The following is a 24,251-nucleotide window of genomic DNA, read 5'->3' as shown; positions in this document are numbered from 1 at the left end:
AAAGATTTTCTGCTTCTTTGTTTTTACAGGACTGAGATCAGTATTTTGAAGTTGAAACATTGTTTTTCAGTGAATGAAAGCCAAGACAGGCAGAAGAGATGTTCCTAACAATAGAAGTTATGGGCCAAATCCTTAATTCTTCTTGGTTCTGGCTTCCAGGAAAGTGAAACATACCCACCCAGCCAAGGCTCCAGCCCCACCTTACTCAATTTAGCCAGGACATTGCTACCCTTAGTTGTCTCTGTTTCCAAACAGAAAGCATGACTGCACTGCACATAGCTACCTCAAGAGATAACAGTGGTTTCAGGGGCCAGAGGACAACATGCAGCTTAAGCAGGCCTGGGACTGTACTAGCTGCCATGGGACTGACTTGTGACCCCGAAGCCAAGGACACAGAAAAGCAACACGAAAGCATACTTGTGCCCTTTATCATGCAGTGCCAACTCCCTGTTCAACCCAGGGTCTGTCCCTCAGCATCCAATCCTGACACTGTTGCTCCATCCATGTTCTCTTTGCTTTGGGGATTTAGCCAGCCCTCTAACATTTCTTTGATTTGGGGTTTTAAAGCAATAGCTTAGCATTCCTTTCCATCTTTCCAGATTTGTAGGGTTTATATTATTTATCTTTTCCATTTGATTAACCAGCTGAAAAATCAATAGCGGTGCATTTTATCATAGTTTCAGAGAAGCCCTCTGTTGTGTTGTGCTGCTATTTTAGGAACTAGAGCAGTTTGTGAATCTATACAAGTAGTTTGGCAACCTGCTCTTTTCTCCCTTTGCCCTCCCTTTTGTTTTGGACAGAACACAGGAATCTTTCTGTGGCTCTGCATGGTGAAAATTGATATAAAACAGCTTTGGTCAATTTCATATATTTTTTTTCTGTTAAGAAAGTTAATACCATGGAAAAAACTGGTCAGGAGGATCAAATGTTTATGCAGGACGTCACGCTGCTTTGGTGTGCCAGCTCTCCAGGAGTCTATAAGGAAGCCAGCCAGACGGGCTCTGAAGCCTGCACCCTGACCCCAGCGACCTCTTAATTTTTCAAAGTTTATCTAGCCCCATCCCAGCAGTACTTGCATTGAAACCGATCCCCCTGCTCCTGGATTTTTGGCAGAAGGGGACTTCCTTCATATGGAAAAGTGTTTAATACCAATTTAATGGTCTGTCTAGCCACTGTAAACCCCCAGCCCCCTCCCTGAGTCTCCCACTGGCAAGAAACAGTGAAATAATATGCTTGAAATAGCCCTAATTCTTTTCCTCAGTGTGATAGTTGGTTTTCTAATAAGCATTTTTTTTAAAAAGCCATAGAAGAGAAACTAGCAGCTACAGAGTTGAATGACACCTTTAATAAAATCCTCCCCCCCCCCAAAAAAAAAAAAAAAAATTATCTCCTCACTTATACATTTGCACAGTTAGGAATAGGCACCAGCAGAACCAAAAAGGTTTCCATTTTAAGTCATCAGACTTGCTAGCACCAGAAAAACAAATCACATTTATGCAAATCCAATTTTATGCCAAAAAAGTTTAAGTAACAAGTTTATGTTTGGTTGTAAAAAGACAGACCTTCTTGGCACAATGCCAACAAAAATCCCAACAAAGCAGCTAATAAAGAGGAAATTGAGATATGCCATAGTTTTCCTAAAGCAGTCAGTTTCTTTGTTACTGTAAGAAAGGTATGGGTTCAAAGGAAGCTGAGACTGTCCTTTGAGATAAGGAAAGGTCTGAAACTTTGCAGCAGGATGGCTGCGTCAGGGGACAAAGTGTAGTCTCATGCATCCCCTAGTGTCAGGACAGGGAGAATTTCAGCTGTGGAGCAAAATGGCAGGCCAGAACCAAGTGACAGATGCAACAAGTTAGCTTGGCATGACACAAATCTCTGAAGAGCTCTAACATCCTTTTGGTAAAGTCATTGCATTAGAACAACATACCCTCATGCACTTTGTGGATGCGGTAACAAAAATTGCTATAATAGTGATTTGATTTGCTTTCTATCTTAAAAAAAAAAAAAAAAAATCCATCCCTGAATTCTACATTCCTTCAAAGGTGAAAAGTCTGTGAACATCAGCTACTTCCTGCGCCTTAAGGAGAAACGTCAGAAAAGTCCATCTGAGAAAACATGAACGAACATTACAGTCTGCAGTCTACACATACTCCCATTTGGACTTAAACCACTTAATTTTCCAGGAAGAGGGAGGCACATTTAGATAGGAACATTGAACAAAACCCCATAGTTTAATGGCAACAAGCTGCACTGTGTTGTGCTGAAATGCCACAGGGCAACATTTTGGATAAGCCTGTGAAGGATTTGATGTCTTGTACTGCCGCAAAGGGCAAGCTCCTTTACCCCTTTGTAGCAATACAACATATGGAAAACAATGGACGGAAGAATGAAAACATTCATATGGATTCTGTTTATAACAATTTAAGTTAACATTTTCTTGAGTGAATAAAAAAACCCCAAAAACTGAAAAGCTAATCTAGAGTGACTGCTGTTTTTTCTCTCTCTAGAAATACAAGTATGTTCTAATAACGTCAAAAGCCAGAGAGCCTGGCACTGCCAGCCAAATAACAGCAAGGGAGGTACTAAGCAGGACCTCAGACAAAGGCTTACAATTCCCATCACCTCCTATACTGCCACTCCACTAACATCCACAGCACCTTCCTGCAGCTGAAAAAATCCCATCAGGTTGACAAGACCAAATGGTTGCACTCCGAAATATTATATTTTGCTATTTTTTCAGCTCTTTGGGAGGGGTCAAGAGGGAAAAGTACCATTTCAGCCTGTTCCATAGCAGTCCCAGGGCTGACGACCAGCCCACTGGTCTTCAGTCTGAGTCCCAATATCAGACTGAAGCCCAGTGATCCAAATAAATGGTATTTTCTTTCATATGGCTGCCAGAGAGGTGAATGTTTTTGAAAGTGGAGAAATGAGAGATGGAAATGGGAGGAGAGCATGAAGAAACACAAAGTTCAGATGGAGCTTTCCTGGACTTTCTGATGTCTCCAGAGGACACATTCTGCACAGCCCTGGGGAAGGCCAGGCTTCAGCTGTAAGATCCACTGCTCTATATCTCATGGTTTTGAGCTCTCAAGTAGTGCCAACATATCAGGAACCATAGCTTTCAGAAAGGAATTCAGACTTTATATCTTTGGCAACAAACAATATGCTCATCCCTAATTCCCTTTCTACATACCACATGGTGGCACAGCCCTGGAATTATGTCAGTCTCAACACACCATATGTGCTGTTAAACACAGCACAGCTCTCATACTCTATAACCACAAAGAATCTAAAGAGATGAGTGAGGGACCTCTTCTGAAACATGGCTCCAAATGATCAAAGAAAATCAAAGTTTCTTTGGAAAAAACAGGTTATGATACATCATGATGCAAGTTATCCAAGACTATAAAAACACCCAACCAACTCTAGTTGTGCAACTGTGTTGTTTGGAATTTCTCTAAATCCACTGCATTGGGTAACTAATAAAACAGGAGGAAGGGGGTGAAAAATTATGCATGAGGGTGAGTTTGGAAGTTTATAGAAAAAATGTGCAATTAGTTATTATATGTTTCTTCAAGACTTCTGGAATGTGGTTCTAGTACTATGTAATCATAACTACTAAGCTTGCTTCTTTGGGGTCCTACAATTTAGCTTACAAATAGTTCAGCCAGACAGTTTTCCCCACTCCCAGCCTTTCACTGGTAAGTGCTCTTTTCTTACCCCCAGAGATCAAAGAGACTTTTTTGTGGTTTGCTGTTCCATCCACATTCCCGCTGCCTCCTCTCTTCCTTCCTTCCTCTGCCCTCACTGCAGCACATCACCCAGCAGCCTCAGGCATGAATCACTCACACACGCGCACACACACACAACAGCCGCCACGGTTCGGATGAACTTATGAAGCTGGTATCCTGCTCTGGACATTACCTTGCATTTCAACAGCTTCCTGGCTCTCACTTTTGGTGCACTGAATTCACTACTAGTTTGGCAATTGGTGCCTGGGTGTTTGTCTAATTTTAAGGTCTGAATTTGATTCTAAGTCAAATCAAGTACCTTTGAGTACTTGATACAACAGGTAAGAATAAGTCTAGCAAGTAAATGGCAATTTAGGGAAAAGTCTCCAGATTCCTTTTTTCCTGGACTCTGCTGCCACCTCATTTCCACATTGCCTTGGCAAGGCTAAAGCTACTTGTCTGATCAGGACAGGACAACAGTTTTGTTTTCCAAACCAGAGGATTCTGGTGCAGCTGGGGAATAAGAGGACAGACTTCATTTTACAGGGGCATCAAATATAAAAAAAAACCAACCAACCAACCAAACAACAAAGCACCTTCTCAGGGTGGAATATCCTCCCATTAAGCTAATTCAGGGAAAGTTTTACCAAAGACTTTAAAATAAATGACTTATAGCTTTTTTCCTGGCATGTTACTGGATAATGGTCAACTGAGAGCTTAGATCAAGACCAGCTACAGCTGATCATGACAGAGCTCACCTACTGCTTGTTTTCTTTTTATTGCATCACACAAAACAGGCTTGCACACTGTTAGAAGTTTCCAACAAAACAGGTTTGCACACTTAGAGGTTTCCTCACAAGCATTTGTTTTCCATGCATTAATATAGAGACATCTTCTGTACCGTTTTGCCTATGACGCTAGCCAGTCAAAAAATAACTTATAGTCTAAGCAAAACCTGTATTGATATTTGTCTGCCTTTTCAGGCAGGTTGAATGATTTTTTGAAAGGCATGATTAAATATTACTCGTGAGCCATTCCGTAAATAATCCTTGCACACAGTGCATTGCAGTATTGAATATTCAACTTCCCAGCTATTCTGGCTGGACTCTCAGGTGCGTGGCATGTTATGGGCTTCCCCAGAGATTAAACAGAACCTTCATCCCCATTGTGAATATTCACAACTGTATATTTCAAATTCACTGTCACAAATAAGTCTGTTATATAACGCTGGTGCATTTGTTGTCAAAGTAAATAGCCCTGTCAAGACCTTCCCTTGCAGTTATTTATGTAAAATAAATTTTGAGGAAGGAAACAAAGCAACAGAGTTAAACAGAGTTAATACTTAAAAACATATATATATATTAAATCTGATTTTTTTTTCAGCTTTGTATTAAACATACCAGAAAACTACAGTATGCATGAAGACAAGGACAAATAACTCGAAGTGTTATGAATAAATCAGCAACTGACTGTGTATAAACATCACCTCTCAGTCCGTGTGGAGAATACATGACTACACTTGACGTGAAGAGGCATGTTGAGAATGCACTGTCACTTCCACAGGAAGTCCCCCTATTCCTGCGTCAGGATTTTTCATTTTACAGCACACGTGGATGGCATTGTCCTGCTTTTCAGCTTCCCTGAAATTGTTTACAGGGTATTATGACTTCACTGTTAATAAAGGACACAGTACAAGAGCGCTGCCAAACAGTATTTTTGGTGGGGCAGAATAGGTCTTAATTACAAACACATGAGCTAAAAAAAAAAGAAAAAAAATACTATCAAGGGACAGGTTTGTTTTCCCAAAGGAACATCTGTTACCAACACATCTCATGAAAATACATGTATTAAACCATAAGCCTAAACCAAAACCTGTCTTCAAACACTGCTCAATAAAAGTCTGCGATCCTTGAAAAACCTCTTTAAAATCCGCAGCAACCCATAGGCTTGAAGAGAACCATTTCCTCTGTATATAGTGCAGCTCTTCAGAACTGCAGCCATTTGGCAGTGAGTTTGCAAAGCCACAAAAGGATGGGAATTAGCCATGTCAGCATCTTTCCCGGCTGCAGAACGTAGCTCAATCCTTCACCCTGCCAAAAATCAGTTGTAAAAGCCAGCATGACAGCCTAGAGGAAGGTAATCCTCGCCAGCTGTTTCCAGCTGAAGCCAACCACATCGGTAGCACAGCAAGCACCAACATGCATCAACTAAGAAGCTACCTGAGAAGCAGTAAAGACAAAGTCTGATTCTAGGATCAATAAAATGCCTCCAGGATGCTGACAATATTTAATTCACTTCAGCTAGCTGATTCAACAGGGATTGTTGCAATGTGTTGGCCACACATGGCAGCAGGTTATTAAGGACTTCAATACTAGGAATAGGAAATTCTCATCAATCCATCACCTTTGGAGAGTGAAGAAAAAGCCTAACTATTCTTGCACAGAACTGTTAACCAGAGTAGCACAGCCTAAATAGATTTCAAACCTTGCTTAATAACCAGATTTTATTAATAGGTAGGCAAAAATACTTTGGTTTGGGTTTTTTTGGGTTTTGTTTTTTTGTTGTGGTTTTGTTTTTGGTTTTGTTTTTTTTTTTTTCTTCTCTTCAGTGTGTCTCAGCTACTACCTACCCACACGTTATGAGGCGTGTGCAGCCTGTAGAGAAATACTGACTGAGGCGCAATTCACCAATAATTCACACCATGTTCAGTTAAACTTGGTGGGGGCAGCTGAGACCAAACAACCTGTCTTGTCTTTCCAGTGCTTTTGCTGATAGCAATTTTAAGGATGTCAGATCTGTTCTTACTTGTTCATCTTAATTTCTTCCTTTACACATACTGAAACAACAAGAGAGTTCTGTAACGTATGTGTAGAAATGATGAAGGCTTACAGCTGTCATCTAAATATTTTTATTGAAACTATAATTAACTGTTTCTAAAGAGCTTGGCTTTACTACAAAGACAGTAAGTCAGTATAAGAGTATTACGTTTCCTCTGTTATCAATCAGCAATTTCTGTTCTAATGCCGTAAAGTGTACCTTTGAGGCACCCTCTCTTCTTACTGCTGTTTTGCTCAAGGGAAAAAGTGATGGCTTTTACTTATGTTATACACCATTACACAACACGGCTTAAGCTACATGCTTATGCTATACTAAATGCACCCTTCTGCTAATCTACACAGATAACTAAATTTAATTACATTAATAATTGTGGTTTAGTGTGGTGCCAAAATTTACCTCTTAGCTTGTTAGACCTACAATTTAATTAGTAGCAGTGAATACGATCTTAAATGAGCGATATTATCTAAACAATTATTTAAGGGGTTTTGCTGTTGTTGTTTCTGCACCATCTAAACAAACTGAGCTACTTTCACTGCACTAGTGAGAACTGGAGCTGTAGCCCAGACACATGTGGCACGAGGAGCAGATCTGTTTGGATCCACACACGTTAGTCTTAAGGGCCAGCTACAGCAATATAGTAATTTCAATAAGTGCCAACATTCAGGATTCCTAGAAGTTTAGTTTTATCTGATTTGTGCTAAATCCACATTAGTCGTTGCACCTCAGACAAGTTCCTGGCCTGAACCTATATTTACTAACACTCAATCTCACCTTGAGCCTGTTGTTTCTGATACAGAACAGACAGAAGCCTCTGTCAGGTTCTTTCCTCCCCAAAATAAGCAAAACCAAATCTCCTTAAATTCATTTGAATTCAAACTAAATCCTCTTTATCTCAGACATGAAGATGATAATGCATGCTTGTTATCCTCTTGCAATCAACACAACCTTAAGCTTGAGCAAGCCCTGATTTTAGCCAACTGGTAATCACTATTCATTCCCCTACATTTAACTATATTAGCTGTATTCCATAAATGTCACCCTTATAGCCAGGAGAAAAAAAAACAAAACAAAACACCAAACCCACAAAGTTTCTTAATCTCATCTATCACTGAATTTTGTTGTTGTTTGTGGGGTTTTTTGGTTGGGTGGGTTTTGTTGTGTTGGTGGTTTGTTGTTTGGTTTTTTTTTTCTGGGGGGGAGGGGCTACCCTTATTGTAGCTTACAGGCCTATGAATGACTTATAACATCTTTCAGGTTAAAAGATATCTGTTCAAAGTGTTTTTACCAATCATCCTCATGGTACTGCATCATGGTTACGAATGTTTTCAGTTTTGCAGAGTGAATAGTCTGTAGAATCAATAAAGCAATCCACCATGAAGCTTAATTCAGTCTCTCATAACTGCACTTATAATAGTATCCGTGCATCAGAAAAATGAGACTAAATAAAAAAAATCAGCCTTAAATGTTCACACCAAAATATTTAGGAGTGGTGAATTACAGTAAAGTACAGAAATAGTATTCTGGATATGGAAAAAAAATAGATTAGGAATTGTTTGCTATGCTTAAAAAGGAAATGTATTGGAAAACAAATGAATGGTACAAAACCAGCCATGAAGCTCTCCACTAGTACGTGTAGGTGACATATGCCTCAACCAGACCGTTAATGTCTCTCCTGTAAGCGTGCTTGTTTGATTCCTGCAGTGATACCTCAGTTTGTTTCTCAAAGTGAGACTTAATAGGAAGTAAAAGGAAGCAAGAAAAATGTTCTTTGCCAGCAGAACAGTTGTGATTTCTCACTCTGCCAACATTGCATTAGCTAATATTACTCCAAGTGGCTTTTCAGTACTTCATTGGCATTACTATATGTCTGACAATAGAAAAATAACAGAAAACAAAGCCTGAAGCCCATACATGGCAAGAAGTCATCCTACTGAAGCCAAAAGGAGGCATGCTCTCCAAATTAACATCTTGCTTTGCCTCAGCTGCAAGTGGTATGTCATTTCTGGGGGCATTTTAAAGAATATATGCAACTTGCACAATGGTTGCTGGAGAGCACAGCTCCTGCACTTTTTGCATTATATCCCACTACAACCCGTGCAACAAAGCTCTCTGGATTGCTAAATAAAATAATGACAAGGATATTGAACATCTGGAATACTGCAGGCCTTGCAGATGCAGACATATTTTACATTTCAAGATAATGACCTGCAGTTGTATGGGCTACCTTATGGCCACTACCTAATAGCTAAAGACAGAAATACGCCATCACCCAACATGCCTCATCAGTTGTGATTACAGAAGGATTTCTCAAGGAGAATTTCTCAAGACCAAGAACATGATTTATTGAGTAATTACAATAGAAAGTAGTCTCCCTATTTTCACATTTGAATTCAACAGTGTGTTATTTCTTTGTAATGAACATTTAATACTAATGATGAACATCTGAGGTTCCACTGAAATCCCATTTTCAGAAACAGATCTCAATTGGCTTTGAAATCACCACCTTTTAATATATCTCAAAAGTTGGACAACCAAATACTACTAGATGTTTCTGAAAATCTTGTTTCAGTTTTGTGATCACACTGATAATCACATCTAATTGCTACCTCATGGTGTGTAAACAAAGTGTTCATTAGTAAAATGTAAGTCTCAAATCAAAACAGATAAGAAGTATTCTTCTTATAAAAGTAAAACAACACACCAGACTGCACACTTCTGACAAGGTTAAAGATTTCACTCATCTAAGAGGCTCATCTGTGATTTAAGAAAGTCAGCCAGTTGAAAATCTTGTACTGGTTATGCAAAAATTGGCAACTTTGAGTAAAAAAAAAAAAAAAAAAAAAAAAAAAAGCCTGAAATTTGATGTGTCTGAATAATTTACATGTTTGAATTTAGGGATTTATTTGAGCTGCAACTTGCACGAAAAACTGAAGCAATGCAAAACCACTCAGGTACCAACTGCAGGATGAGTTTCAAACAGATCTCTGAAAAACAACATTACTAGAGTGAATCATTGCCTCAAGCATGCCATTGAAGACAGGGCAAAAGGTAACCCGTGAATCAGTAAATCTCACTTTAATGCCAATTCCATGCACTTTGTCCAACTCCTACACTGTTTTTGAAAAGGAATGTAAGCTTATATGTAATCGCAGTCACTGTACAGTATCTCACAGGCTTATCCCAAGACATCTGCTCTGGGTAGATCAGACTCATTACACAATAAACACACAACTATGGATACTGAGCCTGTCCTTTACCAGAAAAGCTCAGGTCAACCAGAATACATTAAAGGGAACTAAAAATTCAAACCCAGGTGTATACCTAAATGTAATCCTGCTTTTTTTTCTAATGTGCTTAGAAACTGCACGTTGAATGTTCTTGGAATCCAGAAGCACAAACATGTATATGAAATCCAAATTTTGCATCTCTGCACTGTCTTAAGTCCATTTACCAACATACAAAATTATGCAAAGGTTTCTCACAGCACTGCACCACACTGTACAAGATCAACTCCTGAAATGTTTACGAAAATATTCAGTATAAAATTCAGGTTAAGCAGCTACAACTCTCATGTAATATAAAGGAATTGCGTTTCTTGCAAAAACTAAGGTCTGTCTCTATTTGTATAAATTTTCCTACCCCCATAGCGTAACGTTAGAATAGCTTTTACCATTTTAAGTGTGCCATTTACCTCACAGGGTTAAATAAATCCACCAATACACTATTTAATTAACAAGTTTTCATTATGTGTGCCTTATCTAAATTGAAAGTAAAGACAATGTAACGAGGATCAGCTACTGCTCACTCCACTTAGCTGATTTTGTGGACACCGTTTTTACACTCATTCCTGCATTACATTGTAACATTGCAGAGCTCAGATACACGCAGGTAATGTGCAACTGCCAATATTCTCAGCATTAGTACAGTGACAAAATTGGTATTCAAGTGTTTCTCAATAAAGGCAGAACAAAGAGATGATTTTGACTGTGTACTGCTTAATTAGAATCGGCTCTCCCAAGGGAAAGTGCAATCCCCGACATTTCACCTGAAGGCAAATTCCAGGATCCTGTACAGAGAAGCTCATCAGGGGAAATGAGGCACATCCTGTTTACTTTTCAGCTCACTTAGCTCATTAACAGCTACACACACAAACACCTCACCGAGTTTGGGGTGTTTTATGCATTTCTGCAATATGGCTTTGTAACCAGATTAATTAATATAACTTTTTGGGGGGTTGGGGTGGTGTTTGGGGGTTTTTGTTGTTGTTGTTGTTGTTTGGTTTCGGGTTTTTTGTTTTTTTTTTAATTTAATGCCTATGATTTTTAAATAAGTTTCTGTCTCAAAAGAATATTGATTGGTATTCAATTAAAGGTTTAAACCATAGATGAAATGAGGAACTTGGAAGAGTGAAGTGAATGTTATGACACAGTCCTCTCTTTCTAATATCCCTCTAGATACCACTGACAATAAATGCCTTGCTTGTAGCAAGAATTCCAGCTTTGTTTGTTTGTTTTTAAATAATGATCATGTTCTAATTTTTTTTTTAGCCTTTCCTGAAGAGGCACCTGAGAAACTAGGATGCTTTAACATCACATTATTTAGTGCAACAAATCTTGGTTATGTTCCATTTCAAAGTCAAAGGCTAGCCCAAGATCTGACACGAAAAACCCCAATTAGAAAGATGGTTTATTGTACCTTTTCTCCAAAAGCAGTAGGCCTCTTAAAAATGTCCTTCTTGATCTGAATTCAGGCAAAACACCCCAAACAAAAACCCCTTTCAAAAGGAAAATATAGCAAACACACAAATTTTAATTGGTACTACAGAATTAATGCTCAGTATTTGAGCATCAGCAATTTAGAGAGTATGTACTCCCGGACCATACCTCAGACCTCTCTCTCTTTTCCCTTCTTATAGCCCTAGCACTCTAATGAAACACGTACAATTACAGAACCGAACATAGTCACCATTTTATTTTATCCAAGAGAAATGAAGTATGCAACTGGAATCACAACCCTGCTTCATCAGTCCAGACGACACACGCTCTTACATTAAAACCAGCTAAGTGCATTAGACCCTTGGGGAATGCGCTGCCTGCATTGGGGTCACCGAGACAGCTGACGGGAACATGCAGTGCAGCACTGTGAATAACAGGTTTTGTAAACTGGTGAATAAATCCATTCGCTAATCTGTGACCATGTAAATTTTTCTCAAAGCTGAATGAAGAGATGCTTTGCTTTCCCTTCCCATCAAGTTTTATTTTGCTGAAGCCTGTAGCATACTCAGTAGAGTCTCCTCAACAGCTGTTTTTTCTTTCAAGCTTGCCCTGTCACTTTGGGATCTGAATTTTTGCTGATAAAGTGTAATAGAAGCTGCTTCCTGCTACACCACAGCAAAACAGATGTTGTGAAAGTTCTGGTAGCCCTAAAGCTGGTCTCCATAGTAAAATCTGTTTCAGGCTAACTTTTCTTCTGTCACAAAAACATATATTATATTTGTTTTCCTGCTGGTTGATTGAAGTAGGCATCAAATAAACATTTTAACTGAGATTTTTTTGGGTGAATGGGGCCTCAGAAAGCAGCAGTGTGAGAATGAAAACAAACTGCATATCAAAGAAACTGGGACGGGAAGGTGCTCAAGCAGTCCCCGAGTTCACCTTAGTACTCCCAGGCACAGGCACCACTGCCTGTGGCACTCCTGGCAGATGTCTGTCAAGCCTGCTCTTACAAAGCTGAAGTGATTCCATAGCAGCCCTAAGCAATCTATTCCAGTGACTAATTATCCTTACAATTGCAAAGTTTCCCCTCATATCTAACTTCCAATCTCCTTTGCTTTAATTTAAGCTCATCAGTTCTTGTCCTGTCCCCAGCCAACATGAAAAAACAGATTATTCTCTCCATCCAAACAGCAGCCTTCTGCCTATATCTTCTCAGCCTTCTTTTCTTAAACTCTAGACTAAACAAACCAAATTCTTTCAGTTTTCTTTCATAGCTCATGTTTTCTTTTATCATCCTTATGGCTCGCCTCTGGTCTCTCTCCATCTGATGCATGTCTTTTTGCTGTGTAGCATCCAGGGCTGGATATGCAGTCTAGCTGACATGTGAACCATCAAGTAGAGTAAAAGGCTTTCCTCTTGTATTTAAGACATAATACTTCCGAAACTTATGTTTTTACAGATGATGCTTATTGGGTTTTTTGAGCCTCCATTTGGACACAGCTAGTTCAAGATTTGAAGCTAGCTGAACCAGCTAGACTGGATGTGCAGCTGAGTCAGAGCCTCAGTGAATATTCCTGCTCTCACTGCAGATCCAAGTAGCTTGTGGACCACACTGTATACGCTGTAAGTTTTAGGGTCCTAGAAATCTCCAAGCAATGCTGAATAGTAGCGAAATCTATTCTCTACACACACACTTTTATTTATACATATTTCAGTTCTCTTTAACACATTTTGCTCTGTTCGGTTCTAGCACTGGAAATAGCCCTAGTGCACTCTTGCAACCTGCAAAAATAACCATCACTTCTGTATTCCAGAGGCCTAGTCCTCAAAGGAGCTCAGCAATTGGAGCTTCTTAGTATGCAACGGCACATTTATGCTCAGTATGGGCATAAAACTTTTTAACTATGGCTTTATATAGGCAAATACCTTCTCACACATTGATGAGGTATGTTTACTAGCATACATTATTTTTCCTAGCTCACCCACTTTGGGATGATTCCTAAATAATTCCCCAAGATGTTGCCTAGTATCTCAGCAGCCGGTGAGCTCATACTACCAAGCTTTCCTTACCAATGTTTTTCCTTATCCACTCCCCTGTGTTCACAGTACTCGAGTTTCCTACTCCTATTTCCAATCGCTTTGTCTTCCCACATAGTATTCCAAAGCAGTCAAAGAGGTTGGAGTCTCAAGGCTTGACCTCATCTTTGTCCTACTCCTTCCTAAATTTCTCTCTAAAATGAAAGCTTTGGCAATACAACATACCAGGTGCTATGGTGCAACACACCAGGTTGCACATCCTTACACCCTTCATGTCCTCTGCTTTGGCTTTCCCACTGTTATAGTAAGGTTGACTGAATCAAATGTGTTATTTAGACACATATCCACAGTAGAGCTTTTGGGTTTAATTTTAAGAAACCTTGCAAGTTCTAAATGGAAAGCAAAGAAAGGACCCCACAGCAAGAGCTTTCCTTACAGAAGAGAAATACATGCCAGACCCATGGCAGCTGTCCACTGTCCACTCACAGTGACCAGATCTCCTTACCCAAGCAGAGGAACAGCAAGCATCACCATGAGGGCAACCTCCCATTTGGGATCCACTATACCAGCCAGCCAGAGGTGGATGCCTGCCTGACTCACTAAATTAAACTATTGAGGAGTATAATAACAATTCATGCAGTCACAGAGCCCTTCTTTTACTTTAGAGAGAGACATACTCTCTATAGTCTAAATGCTGGAATAAGCAGACATCTGGATCTGAACGTCATGGGAAAAACTCAATTTCTCAATGCTATCTTAATAACTTCAGGAGGAAGCTCCTCAGCTTAACTTGTAGTGACATAAAGATCAGAGGACACTAAACAGGTACATGGCACATTTGTTGTTTTTATGTCATTTGCATCAGCACAGATGCCCCAGGAGAAAAAACCTGCATACCAGCATGCATTTGGTATATTTTAAGTCATGAACTAGGAAGGAAAGAATTACATAATTCTATCCTGAGACAGAAATGGAAAGTAGACTAGTCAACGAGAAGAAATTCCTAAATTATAACTCAGGACCTGAAATGACATCTTAATGTCTGATTGGAGAGATCAGAAAGGAGGAAAAAATGCAGCTTAGCTTCTCCTAGAACTGGGAGAGCCAGCCAAGGCAGACATCTTCTAAAGACCCTCAAGAATAATCTCTGTCTTCTTGTTTATGCTTCATCTATTTCCCTCTCTCTCTTTTTGTGTTCACTGTTCTTGTACTAAAGTCTTACAAGTGAACCCCTTAACCCATATATGCTATAGGACTTAAAGCAAGCCAGCAGTTCCATCACTATCATATTTTCCACATGCTTTCTCAAACCATGGCATGAATAAGCTTTTTGCAATCATTTACTGTTGAGAGAATTCATTTCCCTTTATAACTGAGAAAACAAAACAAGAATTATTCATCTGCTTTCACATGCCAGAAAAATGTTTCAGTAAGATATCCATCTACATGAATCAGAGATGGAGATTCTTTGAAGACTTACTATAAAAATCTGCATCATATCACACTACAGCTAAGCGTAAGGCCTGTGAGACATTGTTATTGCTTTTGAAAAAATATTTCTATTACAAAAAAGTCAGTTACCTAGTACAATGTTTCCACCAAATACTTCTACTAAAACAGCCTCTCTTACAGAAAATAAACAATTATATAAAACTGAGGATAAAGCAAACAAGTCATTAATCTAATCCATTGATATAGAAGATAACATGAACAAAAATTACAAGATTTGTAGTTCATAACTCAAAAGACATTTCTACAAAATACCATGCATCTCTATACAGCGAGGCCACAATCCACCCTCTGTGAAGTCATCAAGCAGTTTCCATTGACTTTTGCTGCTGCAGAAGTTCACTTAATAAAACAAGGTAAAAATTATAAAGGCAGGCTCCCAATCAACTGCTGAAGAAAATAAGAGAGCAGACCAGAGGCAAAATTGAGAAAGTAGCTGCATATTAGAAAACAGTTCATGATTCAGAAAGGAAAACACAGGCAGAGGAGGGACCCCTGGGTTCTGCAGGTGACCCTGACAGCAAGCCCCAAGCACACTCCACTGCAGTCAAAAAAAAAAAAAAACCCAAACCAAACAAACAATAAATATGCACACACATCCATTATTTTGCCTTAAAAAATATACTTCTCATGTAACTAAGGTAGAAAGCAATTGGCTTTTTGTAACCCTGACAACTTAAGGAAGCTAAATTTTAAACTCAGCACTCACTCACAAAGCACACCTTTTCCCAGCCTGAAGTAGCAGAGGCTGGGGATGGAGATCAGTGCTGTCTTAAGAAGGTTATGGCAGCCGGGCAACGAGGTCCCATTTTTGTGAAAATGAATAGACAGCCTGTGACCTGTAAGCATACTAGAGAAACCAAAGGGCCTGTCTTTCCTACTTTTCAACAGGAATTATAAAACACCCAGAGGCTGTATGGCAGGAGGTAACCAGAGCAGCCTGGTGAGCATCCAGCTGGGGGGAGTGTTCCCGCAGCTGTGTGACAATGCGTCTTTATAAATGACAGCCTTCCATGAAGTAATTATAGCTAAAATCTTCTTGTCTTGCTGGAACAGGCTACTACTGTAGTAATTCCCAAGTAAGATAAAGAGCACTAACTCTACTTATCACCAATGTTAAAACCCTGGTCTAATTAGAGCAGACGGACTAACACAGATTAACACAACTGGATCAAACTGATCCTGTGGAAAGCAAGGCCTTTTAGAGGTAACCCCCGCTTCACTTCCAGGAAACAGCATGTAGTTGGACATGGCGCACTAAAACTGCAAATTTTTTTCATGACGAGAGAGTTTTGGACTAAGCATAACACAATTGTGATGTACACACGAAGAAGAAGAGAGGTTCTCAGGATATTTACTACTTTAATTTGCGTACATAATTTCTTTCCCACGTCTTAAGTGATTTTAAATGATAATTGTACATTTCAAGAAAGTTTTAAAGGAGGTCACTTAAAAAAATAAATCAATACATTTTTCCTCTCTAACAGAAAATGATTCACTTTTTTTTAATATATACACTAAAACTGCTTCAAAATTGTACGCAGAATGAAAAATAAGATCAAGAATATCAAGTCATTTTGGTCAGACTTTGGAAGGGTAGATTTGCTGAGAGATACAAAACCTTAAACAAAGAACTAAGGGATTGCAACTTGGATACCACAGATCCTACACACAGGTTAGTAAAGGAATTTAGCTGGTACAGTAATCAATACTGGCTGCAGGCTTCTCCGTTTCTAAGATATCTTATGCTTGTTTAGAGCAGTTCTACAAAGCGGAGCTTAATACTTTTGCCAGTGAACATATTACCATCAGTGCCAACAAGAAGAATTCCTGCCAACTTTCCTAGCTCTCAAGAAGGTAAAGCACACCAGTGTGCCGGAGAGAGCATATGTATAAAAGGAGACTCTTGGCCATCTCATTAATTATCCAGGCAGTATTCAATGATAGGTTAATATTCAGCAAAAAAATCACTGGGTAAAGCTTGATTCTTTTCCACATTCTTTGCAGCGCTACTAACTTAGCAGCCATTACAGGCACAATTTTAGATATTTCACATGAAGGAAGAATATCACAGTGCTTTCATGTTGCACAGGGAATCTCTTTCTTCAGGGTCTCTCAAAAAGAAATTAGGATTGAAGATTTCTTTCATGAGGCTACAAAGACCTCTCTTCCAGCACTAACCAGGTGGTCTTGAGAGGATTTAAAATCATCCTGACCTACTTTCCAATTTTTATTTTTATTTTTAATTAACAATCCACATTTATTCCTGACATCACACAGTTCACTTGAAAGTCATTGGGATTATCATCAGACATTAACTTGGGCAAGCAGAAGGAAAGAGCCTGATCAACAATTATTTCAGTTTTTAAATACTGAGTAAAATATGAGTTGTTAAATTCTGAGATCTCCACACCCACACAGAGACCTGTCAACCTTAACCGAGCTGTGCACAGTGGGGAAGAGGAACAAGTGCTCTCCTAGGCACAGCCAATTCCAAGTTTGCATCCCAAGAAATGACAAGTTTCCGAAATCAGTGATTCTGCTCAGACCTGCTGTGCTTTTCTATCTTCTTGCTCACTTCAAATTGCACTTAAAATTTTAGCCTCAGGTTAAACAATAAAACAAGAACGACTCATTCCTAAATAACATGGACAATTTCAGTCATTATAAATGTGATAGTCTAATACAGGCGATGGCAGCCAGGCATAGAACAAACAGGCAGGTGCTGAACAAGTTTTCTACCACAGGCAGCTTTGCCAGCATATATCTGGCCTGCGATACCCTTGCTATTTCTGTCCTGGATATCTCTGGAAGAATGACTGCCAAGTGAAAAGTACTGTACCAATTTGTGGGGTGGCTTTGTGATGTGCATAAATGAGTTCTTGGATAGGCTTAAATTCATACCGACTTGTGATTTAAGTGCAAATTTAAATTCTGGTATGTCTAAAGGGGAAAGGCTTGCGCATGGCTATGCAAGCCTGCCAGCTGGCCTCCACCGTGACTTTGCTCCTTTGCTTTTAAAACTAAAACATGAAGCTTTAAGACAGCTGTTTTAATATTTAGCATTATAGAAGGTCATGTTCATACCAGGGCCCTGGAGAGAAAAGCTTTTGAGCAACTTGAGGAGTCACTAGAAGTCAGTATACATAGGACATATCAGTTGCATTACTTTTATATCTCACCTCTCACGACAATGCACTGGCAACTATCAGGCTTGGCCAAGGACTGATAAAGAACAACTGATATTGAAAATGAAGTTGAACATTAGGTATTAGGTTGAGTATATGAGTATTCTTTGATAAAACAAAAGAGTGAACAACACAGTGGCGGTCTTTTCTGGCTTTAAAATGCTAAGGTGATTTTAAGGTGGAAAATTCAGTTCCACATGCCAAACACCTGATGCTTATAATGGCACAGTTTCAGGGTCTTGTTACAGAAAACTAGTCGAGCCTCTAGGTACTAGGTAACACATACCTTGCACTTACTGGATTGGATACTTACCTCCTAAATCTACTCTTACAAATTCTTTACTTCTTCAACGGTCTGTCATCTACTGCTTAAAACTGCTCATTCTGCTTTCTTTGGCAGTATTAGACCTGAGTTACTATAATGTATTCTAATGTGGCTTTGTGACCACCAAAACTAGATGGAAGATTCCTTCAATGCCCATATGAACACACATCACACTACATACCATGTTACTACAATGCCCCAGGTGATGATCCTGCAGAAATTCAGAAATATTAGCCCTAGTTTCCCCATAAAGCTGATTTAACAGCCACCTGTGAAGCAAATAAGCAGACAAATAGCAGGATAAAATAGAATCCAGCTGAACTTTCACTCAGTATTTTTCAAGATGAGTAAGGCACACAAGAATCATTATCCTGTCCAAATATTATATAAGATGTTAAAAGGCTTTAAAATCACAGGCACTTGTTTTAAAGTGCATTTAAATATTTACTGTGCGTGTTGTGACCTCTCAACTTGATGCTTGGCTTGCAGCTTCTGTAACAGATACAGTACTTTTATACTCTTGGTACATCTGCCAGAGCCCAGGTTCTCCACTCTTATTCAAAGGAAGAGAAGTTAGAACAAAGCCACTCCACTTGAACCATGTTCAGAGTCATTCAGTCTGCCCATTGCTTCCATAAACTTCTATTAACTATGAGAAACAAGAAGCAATTAACTATTCCCCACTACCACAAATTTTTATTTATTAATTTCTTTTGGAATTGTAGTATCATTTTCTCTCTCAATAAACCAGGAACAGGTTAAATTTCTTCCCAAACTTCCACCTAGATGCAATGCACTCTCCTAATACTAAATTAGTATAACGAGTTATGGGGCATGTTAACAGGAATGTCTAGATGCTTGCTTAGTAATGAAAACCTGCCCTTACTATTGTCCTAACAATCCAAATTGCATCTTTTCCTAGCCAGCTGCCAAATTTCTTCTTTCCTTAAAATAAATAACGCCTATACTATACTTGTATATTATACTTCTAGATGCATGCCAAAGTTCATGTCACAAAGACCTTGTGATTTAAATGCCTCCTGTGAGACACAGCACAGTAACAAAGCAAACAGAGCAGGAGAACAGGTTTGAACCCGATAACATAACAAACAGTTGTTTGAGAACGGTTTGGAAGAGGATTAGGAAACACACACTGTTGCTCAAGCAAGAGCCTCCGTTGCCTTCAGCTGCAGTGGCTATTTCCGATTTGTTCCACTGTGCAAAGAAACACTGAAAAAAAGCCACATTATTAAAATACAGATGTGTGGAGAGAGCTTAATTCCTTCTAAATATGTCAACATAGCCTTAGCTGTGCCATCTTTCTCACAGCCATCAGGAAGGCTGTCTGCACAGCATCCACACAGAAATAGCTTCTGCCCTACATATGGAGGAGAAGCATTACAATTTTACTGAGCTGAAGATAATCTGCATTTATCCAGAAACTTGATAAATGTAATTGATCACTTGAAAATGTGAAAAACACAAATTTAGCAAAGATTTATTTTCCCTGCTGATCCACTGGTAACAGCTCCAAGCAAAAATCCTCCTCACTTGAACATAAATATGTAGCAGCCTTCTAAGAAAACAATCCTGTAAGCAGAGATGCTCAGAGTGGCTGGTGACAGATAACAGAAATATTAGTGAACAAGGAGGTGCATTATTTCTGTGCTTTCACAGCATATCCAGAACACAGTTATTTTGTCTTCACAGAGTTTTAGCACACCACACCAGTTGCAAAGAAAGGCAGCTATGATTTTAAGTATCTTTTCCACTTAAGCACAGAACATTATCATTATTTGCAAGTCCATTTAATTTGCAAGATATTGCAACACCGTCTTCAGGCATTGAAATGCTAAATACAACAAATTTACTTTTGGAAAATATTGTTGATACTTCATACCACAGCACTCTTCATAGCTGATTGGTTTATACATGCAAACACAAGTAGATTGTTCAGATTATAAGCAGTCAGTGCTACTGTTCCTGAAAGACAATTGTGGGGACAGATGAACAAAGACTTGCGTACAGTTGTTGGTCACTGGTGCTGTGTCGGGCTCAGCTAGGTGCATATAGCCATTACGGAAACACTACTCAAGCTACCAGGTGGCTCACCGCTGCTAGCCTGCTGTATGGGTGTTACAAAGCACGTGTAATCTCATGTTCCCTTACTCCACAGTACAGTCAAGGGTGGTATTGAGCATATGTAATGCCTTTGACAACCTCAGACCTAGGCTTAGCTACAGTTATCATCTTTTGTTGAAGTGATTCATGCACAAAACACAGGTTTGTAATACTGCTGTATCCTTCTTCATATCACAAGTGTTTCTTCTTCTCAGTATGACCCCATGCTTCAGGTATTCTCCAGCAGGCAACACAACAGCCAGCTCTCTCCAGAGTGAAGCCACATGTTCAGCAACTGGTAGCACTCCTGCTGGACTGTCCCCAGCAGAAGCTGAGCAGATCTGGTGAACTGGGGAAAAGCCCCTCACAGAACAGTAAAAACCACTGGAGGACAATTGGCATTCAAACAGCTAGCTCTGTTTCACCGCCAGCTAAATGAATTGTCAGCTAAGGTATCTCTCATTTCTTCTCTCCAGCACCTCTACATGGGAAGAAAAAAATTAAATTCATGAGGAAGAGTTAAGGACTGTTCTGAATTAAAAATCCTGGCTGGTGTTTAGTTTAAGAGCAGAAACTTAAGTTACCAGCTGAACACATGAAATGTAATGACATACAGAGAAACACAAGTCTTAGTGAAATATAAAACAAGTAAGAAGAAATACTTCAATTTAGTTTGGTACTTTTCTATTTCACAAATAGTTGGTGAGTCAAAAGAGCCAACAAATCAAGCCAGAGAATGATCTAAAGCACAAAGACAACCAGAGTTACTAAAAATTACTGGTAGGAAAAAACTTTAAATGCTTTAAAAGGCCAGAGCTGTTTTTAACATCCCTTTTAAAACATACATCTGCCTCCACTGCTCAGGTATCAAATGCTTCTTTTCCATTTTCTTTTTTCTAACCAGCCATTCACTTTTCTTTCCTACCATCCACAATCATAACTACAGGAATACCCAATGTGACACATTCACTGTCCCCTAAGCACAGAGCCCCTACTTCAAAACAAAGCAAAAATCTGATTTATCGAATGCAGAACACAACAGCAGCATTTCAGACGTCAAATATCCTCATGCTAAAATATGTATATCCTTGACAAACTAATTGTTTTTCTGTGGCACTGTGACCTAGACAAAGTCTGAACCTGCTCTGAAGCCCTGATCAGGGGGCTGACAGCAGGAAGAGTGATGGATGGCAAAGGCAGCCACTTGCTTTGGCTGAGCAGGCTCCACTGTACCACCCATCCATCACTCTGACAGCTAAAGAAATTCTGTGCAAATTTATCTACAGGGCACTAAGCAGGCAGAAGGCAGAGCATATATCCCACCAGCTGAAAGGGTAGATAACCAGAGAGGAACATTAGGCCATTTAGTTTCCAGAAGTAAATTGGTAAATCCCATTTGGCTCCACTGGCTAGGTAAGTGAGAATATGCCAGGAAGAAACACCATGGAATTACAACTGTGAAAATTATAATGATGTAATGAAAATAAAAAAATAAAGTTGCTGGAAAGAGATTTTCCCCTACCTGCCTCCTTGCTTTTATTTAAAGAACAGAGCACAAGGAAAGAATAAGAAAAAAAAAAAAAAAACCAACAAAAAATTAAGAGGAGCCTTGGCACTATGTGTGCTGTAAAGAGGAAAAAGATGAAAGGTCATAATGTAATTGAGTCCTTGAATATCGACAGCTGGAGCTTTAAATCAGGACTTGACTGACACAAAGATTTAACTGTCTCTGTCAGTTTTTCAAGCCATAAATAAAGCGATATTCTGCATTATTTTGCTGAGAGTGATGACAATATTCTCTTCTGCACATACACTCCTTCTCAAGCTGACACAGCATGTGCTTGTATCACATCTGTCACACTGCTCTCTCGTTAATGCAATTCACCAGAATAAACTTTGCCTCATCTAATAATAATGCATCTTAATGTTCAGTATCTAAGAATCAAACAAAACTGACACTTCTGTTTTATACATAGAGAGGAAACTGGTTTAGCTGTGGCAGGTGAAAGGATGCATTTTAAAATTAAGCTGTAGTCAAGACAGAGTTGGGCAGAAGAAATTTAGACCCCTCAAAGACATCCTTTTTATTGCTTCTGCCTTTCACTTTTCCTGTTTGAAAGGCAGCAGACTGCAGCCTGATTGTACCAAAATATGCCGCTGGGTATTTATCTTGAGAACTTCCTGCAGGTGATACAGTGATTTTCTATAGATTTGAAGATTAGAGAAGAATTGAATACTCATATTAAGTAAACAACTGCCTGCCAGAATTTCAAATGTTTTCCTGCAATAAGGACGAGAACCATAATTGCCTGAACTGCTTTGTTTGCTTTGCTTTGTAAACGAACATCCTGCTTTAATCAATTGACACTCTGCTTTAATTAGTAAATTAGTGATCTGAACAACATCTCTTGCTTTATTTTAATAAACTCCTGTAATTTCTGGAACCACGCTCATATGCTCTGCTAAGTAAAGGTTGTAAGAGTGTTATCAGAAATATCTGATCATTTTACCATTATACAGGCATCGACTTTCAAGTTAACTGCTCATGAAATAAGTGTTAGGTTGTTCCTAAGCATTTGCTTTCAATTCAGTGAGACATATATTAAAAAAATTTAAAAAAAAAAAATCAAACCTATGTTGCTCACACACACACTACTACTCTTCATTTCTGCATTGCATAAGTTGCAAACTTTTCAACATGTTCTTTTGACAATGCAAGAACAGAGTCCCTGGTAATTCATCTCAAAGCCACCACTCACATTCAAAACAGCCAAATTCCCACTGGCTCTGGATGCAGTGTTATCAGGCGCAGAGAGGGACCAATACAACATTACAGTAGCTGCAATAATGACATGCACATCTAAAACCAAGATGTCAGTTTTACATTTGAGTACTTAAATAGCTGGTGTGGGCAATTTAGAGAATACATGACTGCAAAAACGTTTTAACTCTTCTGGCTGGCTAATTGCTAAATCCAGAGAGTCACTGGTTACTTTTTAGAGAAATTAATTCAGGAAGTTATAAAAAAAAAAAAAAACCAAACACCACCACACCAAACAAAAAACCCACAACAACAAAAACCAAACACAATTTAATTTACCCAAAGAACGTCAGGTCCTCTTCAGAAGCACAATTAGCATTTCTACCCCATGCTCGCTGAAAGCTCCAATCCTACTGTGATCTTACTTCTGTAATTTCCCCTGAAAAAGGAAGTAGTAAATCAGAATGTTATTAAGGCAACCTTATTAAAATTCCCTAAGCCTTTCTGGGTCAAACTTCATTTAATTAAATTATTTGATTTCCATTCTTAAGTTCAGTGTTATTATTCAAAATAATCCTTGCTATTATATTAATAATACCAAAGAAGTCACGCCATGCAAAAAGCATTTGGTTTAGGAAGACATTTTGACCATGAAGAAGGGTAATCAAAGAAGTGCGGTGGCATTCAAGAGACAAGTTAAAGAATAGACGTCTCTTTAATAGTGCTTAAACTGTCTACTCCAGATCACAATGCTGGTGTTGTTCTTGCTTGGCTGACCATATGGAAATTAAGCTTTTTCCCTATTCTTTACTGCTGTTTTCCTAATGTTGGCTTCTGAGCCATTTAATTACACTCTGTCATAAAACTGGGTGCTCAGTCTGACAGGAACAAGGATCACCTAACTGCTATTGTGATCACCGGAGCACTTGTATAGGCAATGAAGGTGACAACTTTTACACTTCAGAAAGAGAAGAAAATGCATTTCATCAGTCACAACACAATGCCTCTCCTAAGCCTAAACAATTG

General features: G+C 39.0%; 1 long non-coding RNA gene across 1 annotated transcript in view; it reads right to left on the bottom strand.

The window, feature by feature from the left end:
* LOC148050282 (uncharacterized) overlaps window positions 1-23,630 on the bottom strand; it is a 31,549-nt gene extending 7,919 nt beyond the window's left edge. Inside the window, exon 1 of the long non-coding RNA XR_015701372.1 lies at window positions 23,565-23,630. This is a non-coding gene — a long non-coding RNA (uncharacterized LOC148050282). The remainder of the gene's footprint in view (window positions 1-23,564) is intronic.
* Window positions 23,631-24,251: the final 621 nt, after the last annotated feature.

Source organism: Nipponia nippon, unplaced genomic scaffold (genome assembly GCF_047370975.1).
Source record: "Nipponia nippon isolate SJK-2023a ecotype South Korea unplaced genomic scaffold, ASM4737097v1 scaffold_9, whole genome shotgun sequence".
In the NCBI taxonomy this organism is placed as follows: Eukaryota; Metazoa; Chordata; class Aves; order Pelecaniformes; family Threskiornithidae; genus Nipponia; species Nipponia nippon.
The sequence above is the reverse complement of the archived record's forward strand: the minus strand, read 5'-3'. Positions and strand labels throughout refer to the sequence as shown.